This window comes from Phocoena sinus, chromosome 21, assembly GCF_008692025.1.
Source record: "Phocoena sinus isolate mPhoSin1 chromosome 21, mPhoSin1.pri, whole genome shotgun sequence".
Lineage (NCBI taxonomy): Eukaryota > Metazoa > Chordata > Mammalia > Artiodactyla > Phocoenidae > Phocoena > Phocoena sinus.
The window spans coordinates 7898692-7910000 of record NC_045783.1 but is presented as its reverse complement, the minus strand read 5'-3'; the positions used below and the strand labels follow the sequence as shown (position 1 = coordinate 7910000).

General features: G+C 41.5%; 1 pseudogene; it reads right to left on the bottom strand.

The window, feature by feature from the left end:
- Window positions 1-3779: 3779 nt before the first annotated feature.
- On the bottom strand, window positions 3780-3888 carry LOC116746916 (annotated as a pseudogene).
- Window positions 3889-11309: the final 7421 nt, after the last annotated feature.

The following is an 11309-nucleotide window of genomic DNA, read 5'->3' as shown; positions in this document are numbered from 1 at the left end:
TATTTAAAGTACACAGTTCATAGCCAAGCAACTCCCTCTTAAAATCTAGAGTCTGTCTGAACTGCCCATTTAGTAGCAAGTGTAGCTTGCATGGTATTATCCCAACAATCATTCTATGTATTTTATCAACCATTAATCATGGAAGGTGGAAAACGGAGGATACGAAAAAGGGGTGAAAGTGGGAAGAGTTAATAACAGAAAAAGAAAACTGAAGCAGTTATTCTCAGGTTTTCCTTATAGAAATTCTGTATTATGTCTGCCTTATTTAAATATGCGCAGGTCAATGACAAAATGTATCATGAAGCCTAATAACCTTAGTAGAGAACAATAAACAACAGCTTCTCAATAGCTACTTAACCTGTCACTTCTAAGCGCAGATTCTCTGGAAACTACTGTTGAAAGTGGCAGAGGGAATCTGAGCTACATTTAAAAAAAAAAGCGATGCCAAGGGGGAGGGGGAAAGAGAGGGAAGGAGTGTGGGAGTAGCAGAGGCAAACTATTATATATAGGATGGATAAATAACAAGGTCCTACTGTATAGCACAGGGAACTATATTCAATTTCCTATGACAAACCATAACAGAAAAGAATATAAAAAGGAATGTGTGTGTGTGTCTATACACACACATACACGTATAACTGAGTCACTTTGCTGTACAGCAGAAATTAACACAACATTGTAAATTAACTATACTTCAATAAAACTGAAGGAAAAAAAAAATAAAGAAGGGAATTCCCTGGCTGTCCAGTGGTTAGGACTCGGTGCTTTCACTGCCGAGGGCGCAAGTTCAATCCTTGGTCGGGGAACTAAGATCCCACAAGCCACGCAGTATAGCCAAAGAAAAAAAAAAGAAAAAAAGAAAAGAAAAGAAAGGGAATCATTGCTTGGAATTAAAACCACTAGGCACAACCAGCTGGAACATCCCAAAACGCCAGCTATGCCTTTCATTGGATGATTAAGTTTTATGAGTCAAGACATCACTGTTACTTAGGAAACCTTTTCTTAACGTTGTCTCTAGAAAAGTTGCCCATTTGCACTAATGTTCGGAAAGGCATCTATTAAAACAGTCCCTAAAGACAGTTTGCTGTCCCAGAGATATAAAACGTGGAAAAGCTGTTGTTTTTCCTCTATAATCACGTGATTTGACAACCTTAATTCTTCAGATACAAAGGGATTTCTTATTCTTAAAATAAGGGCATACTTGTTTTGAAGTCGCATGTATAAAACTGGTGTCACAGATGATTGTGAATGTACATGCTGAATGTGTATTTCTGAGTCATGCTATCCCAGTCTTTTCCTGAAATTCCAACTGGAAACAGTCCTTTTATGGCTCATTTTTATGGCTAAAACTGAATGAAATTCAGTTCTCACAAAAATAGTGAGTTTCAATTTTGTGTGTCCTGTCACTTTTTGAATTTGGAGCACTTCCCATCCACTCTCAAGCTATTGTGTTGTCTACATCAATCGTATTGGTGTGCTCGCACAGTTGTGAAACGTCTCCATGAATTCATAACTAGCTAAGAGTCCCAGCTGAGCACTTAGAAGCAGGGGGACAAAATTAAAGTTGGGTTATTGCTCATCTCACCAAACTCTTTCCCTTCCATTGTTTGGTTTCTGTTGAGAGTCAGTGATGGACAGAAGACACATCACCTGTTGCCAGAAAGAACAGACCCCCTCAACCCTCCCTTTACTCACATGACCTTTAAACAAATCGTGAAAAGAAAAATCGATGAGTAGGTTTAATAAGAACTTGGAGATAGAGTTCTCTGTTAAACTCACAGACGTTATTTTTAACCAGTAATTTCCAGGGGCATTTTCTTTGAATAATTGCTTATGATTTGGCTTTTACATTCATAGATCGGCTAATGGTTGTTTGTTTACGGCTTATTCACAAATTGTGCAGTGATTCCCGTCTACAAAGGAAAAGGTCTATGGTATGTGTACTCAAATCACGCTATTTTCACTTATGAATTTAGGTTTGATGTTTGTATAATTAGCTCTGCTAACTCTTTAGCAACTAAAAATGTTTTCCCGAATACATTCTATTCATCTCAGAGGTGGGTACAAGGGCTGCAGAGAACCCAGGCGACTGGAAGTCACAGACTTGGCCAAATGATCATCACATGTGATTTTCATTTTCAATATCCTTCTGGGATAGTATGTCCCTATTATAGGGTTATTGGTAGAAATCATTTTTATGGTGTTGAAGGAAGATGAACCAATTCAAACTTTATACGTATTCTGAACCACAACTTCCTCGGGGAAATAAACTACTCTTGCTTCAAAGACATTTTGGGCATTGATGTAATAAATGAAGCAGTGCTAATGGCATGTTGGCACTGACAGCCATGGATACTCTCCTCAACCAAACTAGCCCTGGACTCCTCTGAGCCCTTTTAGGTGAGCTGGCATCCTCAGGCACATCCTCAAGAGACCAAGTTCAGCAAGATTCTTGCTAAGTCAGTTTATGCAGAATCCACCCTACCCCCAATATTTCCTTTTAGTAATTTTCTAGCCACTGACTCCACACTGCTTTTTAGCTATAAATCCCCACTTTTCCTTGTTGTATTTGGAATTGAACCTAATCTCCCTTCCCTACTACAAAACCCCATTGCACTGGTCCCTACGCCTGTGAAGATAGTCTGTCTACTGTTTTAACAAGTATTGCGAATTTTTTTTTTTTAATGTGACAATGCCTCTTTGTAATTTACTTCTGCATGTTGCATGTGGGTACAAAACCTTGACATTTAAAAAACTGATGGGGCTTCCTTGGTGGCGCAGTGGTTGAGAGTCCGCCTGCCGTTGCAGGGGACGCGGGTTTGTGCCCTGGTCCGGGAGGATCCCACATGCCGCGGAGCAGCTGGGCCCGTGAGCCATGGCCGCTGAGCCTGCGCGTCTGGAGCCTGTGCTCCACAATGGGAGAGGCCACAGCAGTGAGAGAGGCCCGCGTACAGCAAAAAAAAAAAAAAAAAAAAAAAAAGTGATGGAAATAAACTCAAAGTTACTTTAACTTCTACGGTATAACATTTCTCTGTGAATTATTTCCTGGAACGTTTACAAAGGATACCAAACATCTTTTTAAGAATGCGAAGTTTCTTCCAAATGATCAGGTAGAGGACAAAACCATCTGTTCCTTCAACAAGTGTTTATCATTTACTTATGCTAGGGGATATGCGTGCAAAAATAAAAGTAACATATGGTCCTTGCCTGCAGAGGGCCTCAAACTTTGTGATGGACCAAACAGATGATGATAAAATATGCTAAGGATATTGTTAGAGAGATGCTCAGGGTTTAAGGGGAGTAGAGAAAACGAGAGAACCCAATTCAGACTGAGGAATGGAGAAAAAAAGAGAAAATTTCTAGAAATGATCCAGGGCTAAATCCTTAAAAAGAGAATACACAGGTGATGGGCAGACCAAAAACAGGTGGGTTAGCATTCCAGTAAGAGTGGACCCTGTTGTAGGGTCCTTCTCAATCTTGGGAGAAAACTACAAATCACTGGTTAATGGTGAGGGGAAGAGATGCCAGGTCACCCAGCTCCTGCTACGTCATGCTAAGGAACGTGGCTTTTAGATACTTTTTTTAAAAAATCAATTTGTTTTATCTTTATTTAATTTTGACCATGAGATAGTTGCATACTTAAGGTAGACTTTCTAATGGTTATACAGGGCACAAGCCTGGAGGCACAGAGTCTGACCATTTCCGTCAGTATATTCCAGTAGAACAAAATAACGAGGATGAGAAGCTGAACATGGGCACTAAAAGTAGAGATAAAGAACAAAGGATGGAGTTGAGATATATTTAGAATGTGATACCCGCAGAATCCTGTAATTAAACTGATAAGAACAGATACTACACTTAAGCTTAGCCAAAAGGCCAAGAAGTTTCTGTCCTCTTCCTCAGCCGAAGACCAGAAAATCATTTTCTGGACACGGCAGATCTTAGGATCCCTGGACTTTAACACTTCAGGCCTAACTGAGGGTAGTACATTCATTTTGAAAGTAGCAAAATTAAGTAAGTGTTTATACACAGAATCTTGAGACTGCCAACTTCTTCCTCTAATTGAATTCTAGAATGTAAGCCTCAAATTGTTAGTTTAAGATTAGGGGTGCCTTTTATTTACATTGAAGTGATGACAAATTGTGAAGGGGCAGGAAGCAAAGTGAAGTCTGGACATTTATATTCTTTAATTCAAGATGTAAGACAGTTTTCATTTGGTATAACTCAATATATTAAACTGTATTCATATTGCACTAAATGATTTTACAAGTACTCAGATGAAATAACGTTTTTGCAACTGTTGGAATTTGGAAGCGGTTTCCAAAGACTCAAAGAAGCTCTTGGGTTTGGAATGAGTTCTGAGTGATCTCAGTAAGTACTTGTAAATAACCTTGGTGGGTGTCCCTGGAATGCCTCGTGTAATCAAGCATGAAGAAATCTTGAGTGTTGTCTAGAATTCTTTTACCTTTACAGCAATTCCACAACAAAGCTGTGCTTATAAAGCTTCTCAACAGAGACAGCCAGTGGCAGTACCCACTTCCCCGGTTTTCTTCAGATGCAGGTGGAGCCATGAGGATCATTCGTCTCTCATCTGATTGACGGTCAAGAAGGAAAATGTGGTGGTGACCTTGTACACAATTGTCTTTCTGGGGAGAAAACAGCCTAACATTTGAGAAAGATACAACATGAATGGATCCTTTAGTTTTTAATGATCAGTTCTAATATATAACTTATTAATTTTATGGGAACCTCCTAATTCATGAAGATATCCAATTTGGGTGATTTGAGGTCAAAAGAGTAGAGCATCAACCAGATGGTCCAGTCCAACTCCATGTTTGTAGCGTAACTATTTTTTCAGAAAATTATCTTAGGACAGAAGAGAAAGGACTAAATGCTGCACGTCATTAGACAGCGTCACTATGGAAACCTGCACTGATGAACCTTACTCTTCACCTGTGATTAGTAAGAGGGAAGTCCCACATCTACTCCTCCACTTGTTTCCTTCCTATTTCTATCACAGCAAATGACCTCAAATCTGGCTGGGTATGTGTAGATAAGTAGGTAGTAAAGATTATTAGCTTAGTATTTGAAGCCAACGGTGGAACACATCTGATTGAATGCCAAGATGTGTGTGTGTGTGTGTGTGTGTGTGTGTGTGTGTGTGTGTCTGTGGTATGAGACGGGTGTCTGTTTTTTGAGTTAGCTGCAGAAATGATCCATGTCTCTACTTCCAAGCCACATTCTGGCAGACGGTGTACTGCAAAGATGCTCACCACCACAACCGCTGACCTACAAGTTCTTCTACAGCGTCTTACTGCCATTCCTGTGCCTTCTAGACCTGGGCAAATCCTGTGACCCACAGACTATGAACAAAGTGGCCGTGTGCCAAATGCAGGGCAGACAGGAGGGCAGGGGGCAGGGCACAGCCTTTGAGGGTACGGCATAAACTAGTCAGAGCCAGCCAGGCCCAAGATGGCAGAAGGTTTGACTTCCGGTAGACCTTGAGTCTCGGTATACACTCATTATAATACACTAGCATCTAAATGACACACCCACAGGCATCACGACATAAAAGTGGGCAGTGGTGCAATTCCTGGAAACCCCTGCCCCTTCTCCAAGATAGTTAGAATAATCCTCCCACTTGTTAGCCTATGAAGTTAACCAGCCCATGGGACTTCCCTGGTGGCGCAGTGGTTCAGACTCTATGCTCCCGATGCAGGGGGCCCGGGTTCAATCTCTGGCCAGGGAACTAGATCCTACATGCATGCCACAGCTAAGGGTTCACATGTCATAACTAAGGAGCTGGCGAGCTGCAACTAAGGAGCCCACGATCCACAACTAAGGAGCCCGCCTGCCGCAACTAAGACCCGGCACAACCAAATAAATAAATAAATAAATATTTTTCAAAAATTACCCAGCTCATTAAAAACTAACCACCCTGAACCCTGGGGCCTCTCACCTCTGAGACGGCCCACACTGTGTCTATGGAGTGTGTATCTCCCTGAATAAACCTGTTTTCACTCTACTTTGGCTCGCTCTTGAATTCGTCCCTGTGTGAAGCCAAAGACCCTCACTAGGATGTCCGTCCCAAGGACTCTCCCAAGACCTGGGAAGTAACCATTCTTTCACACCCCAATTTTCCTGCAACAGAGGGATGGCCCCCAACCATTTTGGCACCAGGGACCGGTTTAGTGGAAGAGAATTTTTCCAGGGACTGGGGAGGGGGATGGTTTCGGGATGATTCAAGTACATCACACTTATTGTGCACTTTATTTCTATTATTACTACATTGTAATAGATAATGAAATAATTATACAACTCACCATAATATTGACAGGAGGCGGAGTTCAGGCGGTAATGCAAGCAATGGGGAGCATTTGTAAATACAGATGAAGCTTCACTTGCTCGCCAGCCTGGTTCCTAACAGACCACGGACCAATAACGGTCTGTGGCATGGGGGTTGGGGATCCCTGCTCTACAGAACTGGAAGTTTCTTCCTATTCCTGTCTCACACTTACCCTTCACTTTTTTTCTCTTAAATTCAGCCATCATGCTATAAGAGGTCCATGTCTTCAGAGAGAAGACAGTGTAGACGCTCGGGTTGGAAGCCCCAGTGAACTCTCTGCACTGACTGACATCCATGTGAGTGAGCCACTGGGACACCCAGTCTTGTCCAGCCTTCAGATGAAGTAGTCCCAACTACTTGACTACAGCTACAGGGACCTGAAGCAAGAACCACCTAGCTCAGGACAGTGTACCCACGGTACCACGGGAGATGGTAAACTGTCTTACGTTATGTTTGGCATTATTTTCTATGACACACCAGAATAACCGCTGAGGGGACAGCTGACATTTTTGGAACATCTCCCTAAATTTGAATAAGGTGCCCATATTCTAAGTAGTGCCTTTCCAAGATAGAGTCCAAAAACATACATTTCTTAGTTTGCTTGTGGTTAGAATACAGACTTGAGATGTAGATTCACAGATGCCTACAGGCCTCAGTGTACAGGTGGGCAACTGTAGGAAGAAGTCTCCATGGGAAGAATTGACTCTGCTGGAAGGGATGGCAGCTGTGGACATGCTGAAGATTTCAATAAAGCAGTGAGGTTACAGGACTGACAATGGTTTGCACGTTAGGAGACAGCAGGAGGCCTACGGTTTAATGGTATGGTTTTGAGCATTATCCCTGCAGTTTTATCCTTAAGTATATTTCTTTGGCCATCCCAACAATTCTATGATTCATGTAAGAACCTCTTAAAAATGCATTTTCTACCTAAACAACTTTGAATGCATTCCTTTTTTTTTTTTTTGAAGTTAGAAAAAATGGTGCCCGCATGACTCAACCGGGCAACTTGAATAAAGCTTGTGTATGCCAAGACTTCTAATGGTCACCAAGAGCACAGTTAACAGAAATTCTAGCGAAAGACGTTACATCATTTTGGCCTGCAGATTAAGAAAAATGCAGCTTGAAAAGGCACTTACATCACATCTGGACTTACCTCTCCAGATGGTGTCAAAGCTCGTTACCCCAAGAGGGGAATCAAGCACAGTGTACCATGACTCTTCCAGTGGTTCTATATTTTTTTTTTTTTTTTTTTTTTTGCGGTACACAGGCCTCTCACTGTTCTGGCCTCTCCCATTGCGGAGCACAGGCTCCGGACACGCAGGCTCAGCGGCCATGGCTCACGGGCCCAGCCGCTCCGCGGCACGGCTCGTGAGCTCTTCCCAGACCGGGGCACGAACCCGTGTCCCCTGCATCGGCAGGCGGACTCTTAACCACCGCACCACCAGGGAAGCCCAGTGGTTCTAAATGTGATTCCAGCACCAGCATCACCTGGAAATTTGTGAAACATACAAAATCTCAAGTCCCAATCCAGACTTCCTGACACTCTCGAATTGGAGCCCAGCAGTCTGTTTATCAAACCCACTAGGTGATTTTGATGCATGCTTAACTTTAACAACCCATTTTATGGATACCTTTCACAGGTCCTCTTTAAAAAGAAATGAATTAGTGTGACATGGCTTAGTCTAAGAGAATCCATATTGAATGAAGCATAGTGGTGTTACTTCATCTGGGTTTTCACAAACTCAATCATCACGTTTCCTCGGAGTCACTGACAATATTTTAAGCAATCTGATTTGCAAATTTCTAACTCCCTATCATGTAAATTAACTGGGTTAAGCTCTACACTCTTGTGTAGAAGCAGAAGAGCGTTCTCCAGCACCGTGTTTCATTTTCACTTTCCGGATCAGAATCCATCACTAAGGTTTTTTGTCTGTTTGTTTGGCCTCATATCCATGTCGTCTGAATCAGAACTATGTTGTGAAGGACTGTCATCTTCTGAGACACTCGTATGTATGTTGCTTGTACGATCAGAGAAAGTATCTGCGTAAAATTCACCAAAAAATTCTTCTTCACTAAAAATTTCACAATGCGTCATGTTTGAAAATTTTACGTTTATAATATACACAAGGTTGCAACAAAAACCTAACAGAGCAAAATGTGAATTATAATGACAATCATACGTTGTATAATGAACGCTTCATCAGTTTCAAGCTCTAACAACTTGGCATGGTGATGTTAATCGTATCACGCTCTAAAAACGTACTGATACATCTCTGGTCAGTAACAAAAGATGTAGTAATATGTCTCCAATCAATAATGTGTTAAGCTACCTTGATCCTCCAAGTCTCGATTACCTTATATGTAAATGGTGTGCTTGTGGTCTCAGACAAGGATCTTGTGAAATTCAAATTAGACTGTATCCAAAAACATCTGTAAACTAAAGAGTTCTACATCAAACATAGAGATTTAGTCAATAGGACTCAAACATAGATTGACTTGATAAGAATCTAAAACACAAATTCTTTAATCAATAAGATTAAAGAAATCAATACTGACCAAGATTGACCGGCCTTTTATTTTGTAAAAGTATTCAGCATAATATGTTTAGACATATTTTAAGTACTCTGCCTAGGAGGACTGCAATTAAGAGAATCTGAATTCAGAGGCATCTCCAGATATGAAGATTTCATGTACTATGGCTGGTTGGTGGGTGAGGCTATTTTAATCAAGCGTGTCTGTTACCCACCCCGTCTCCCAAGTGAGCTACTGGAGAAAGTAAATAACTAGGATCATTCATGCTATTAGTAAGCTGATCGGAGATGAACATGTCCTTCAGGTCAGGCAGACGTGGCTTTACATCCTGACGCTATTCCCTATTCTTTGTGTATAATCTGGGGAGTACACAGCAACTTCTCTGTACCCAGGTTTTGTTCTTTTTAGAGCAAGAAAAATATTACCTAGTAGTCACCAAAGTCTGACAAACAATGCGCCAAACACACACCTACCTTGCTTTTTAAATAAACTGCCCATCTCTATTTTAGGAGACACAGGGGGGATGGTTCAGCGTTTGCTCTAAATGTGATCATCTGAATTTATGTCTGTCTGATATGCCAAGAATGCATGCTGCCCATGGCATCAGCCAATTGACCCCTGACAGGTTCAGCTCTCTGGATCACTTACTTGCTGTCTCTAGCATCCCCTCCTGTCTCATCAGCAAGAGGATTGCCTGCTGATTCATCAGGATTCTTTCCATTGCAAGAAACCCTATTCTCCCTGGTTTATGGAAAAAATGAAATAAAATAAAATCTATAGACCTAATTTGAGGCATCCCTTCCTCTCCATCTTTGGCTTCTTTCCTTGGTGTGGATTTACTCCTGGCAGGCTCTCTCTATACCGCCCTCAGCATCCCCATGCCTGCCTCTTATCAGCCAGCAACTTGCCTGGAAAGGAAGACCTTCTTTCTTATTAGCTCAAAATTATAGGTCTCTCTCATTGGTTCAGAATTACCTTGTAAACTTAGTATGGTCAGTCCTTGTGTCCGAAGTCTGGGTCAGATGTTCCCTTCTAGGGCTGAAGGGAAAGGGTCAAACACAAGCCAACTACGTAGACTGAGAGTGGGAAAAGGTGGGTTTCAAAAGAAAGCCGACTTAACAGAAAAGCAGGGAATGACTGACCGGGAGGGAGAAACAGCAGCTGTCCAGTGTATTGTGGATTACAACTCCTGCCTGGACTGATAGATAAATAATGACCAGCTCCATTATGAGCGACAGCATTCTGGTTCTGCAGATGCTATAACTCGGAATAAAATAAGCAATGCTTTGGTGAGACGATAGAAGAATCTATCTGCCGTCACTTCACCTACTCAGGGCGGACAGCAGCCTCTGAATTCTTGATTTGTGGCTGTGTTCTGAAAGGTGTCTACCGCAGTCACCAACGATGGTGTATAAACAAGTAAGAAAAAGGTGGGATGTTGAAACCAACTTAGGATGTGATTAATATTCATGCCGTTTTGGTTAACCTTTAAAATATGTTCTGTTTTTAATTTTATAGAGAATTGAAGTTTAAAAAAATATTTTGAACCCACACAAAGAATAAGTGAACGCAATCTCTGGAGGAGAAGGAATTGGTCAGATACGAAGATTTGGAGCTCATTTCTTTGGGAACTTGGCCATGAACACTTCAAAATTATGATGAGATTAAATGGCATAATTTAAATAGAAGGTTTTCTTCAGGCCTGAAAAGTATAAGGAAAGTGGAAGGAACTCTCTTGTGTCCTGAACTGTTTTTGACGATAAAGGAATACAGGGAAATGGAGTCTTTATGACTTCACCTCCAGTGCTTATAAGAAGATGGCTAACAATAAAGCGCTATTTTTTCTATATTTGTTTTAACTGCTAGATTAACAATAAAATATCCCTACCTATTCATGTCAAAAATAAGTTAAACGTAAGCCAATGACCTTATCGGAAGCAGCAGAATTTCATTAGAACAGGTGCATTTCAGCCGTGCTCCAGTCAAGACGCTTCTTTAGTCTCTCGCTCTGCATCATCACTGCACCCTCACCTTCTCTCAAATCTAAGTGCCATTTAGATCCACATCCTGCTTGGTGGTGGCAGAGCGGGGAGCAGACGCTAGGAGATTAATTCCTCTGGATAACGAGGTGGCTCTGCTCTTAGCAGCAAAGGATGATGAATGTTATACAGAAAGATCCTCTCCCCTCCTTTATGCCCCCAGTAAGAGTAATGATTAACCTTGCTTTTTATGTAAATGCTCCCTAGCAGACACATCTCAATTTACTGATTAACAGATTACCCCCTTCACCTGGCTTGTCCAAACTCCCAAAAACATCTGTAAAAAATATGATAGTCAATAACTGCACATGCTTGACCTCTTCAGAGAACTACTTGGACAGGGAACCAGGATCATATCAGACCTAGGATCACCAGAAAATAGTATCAACCCA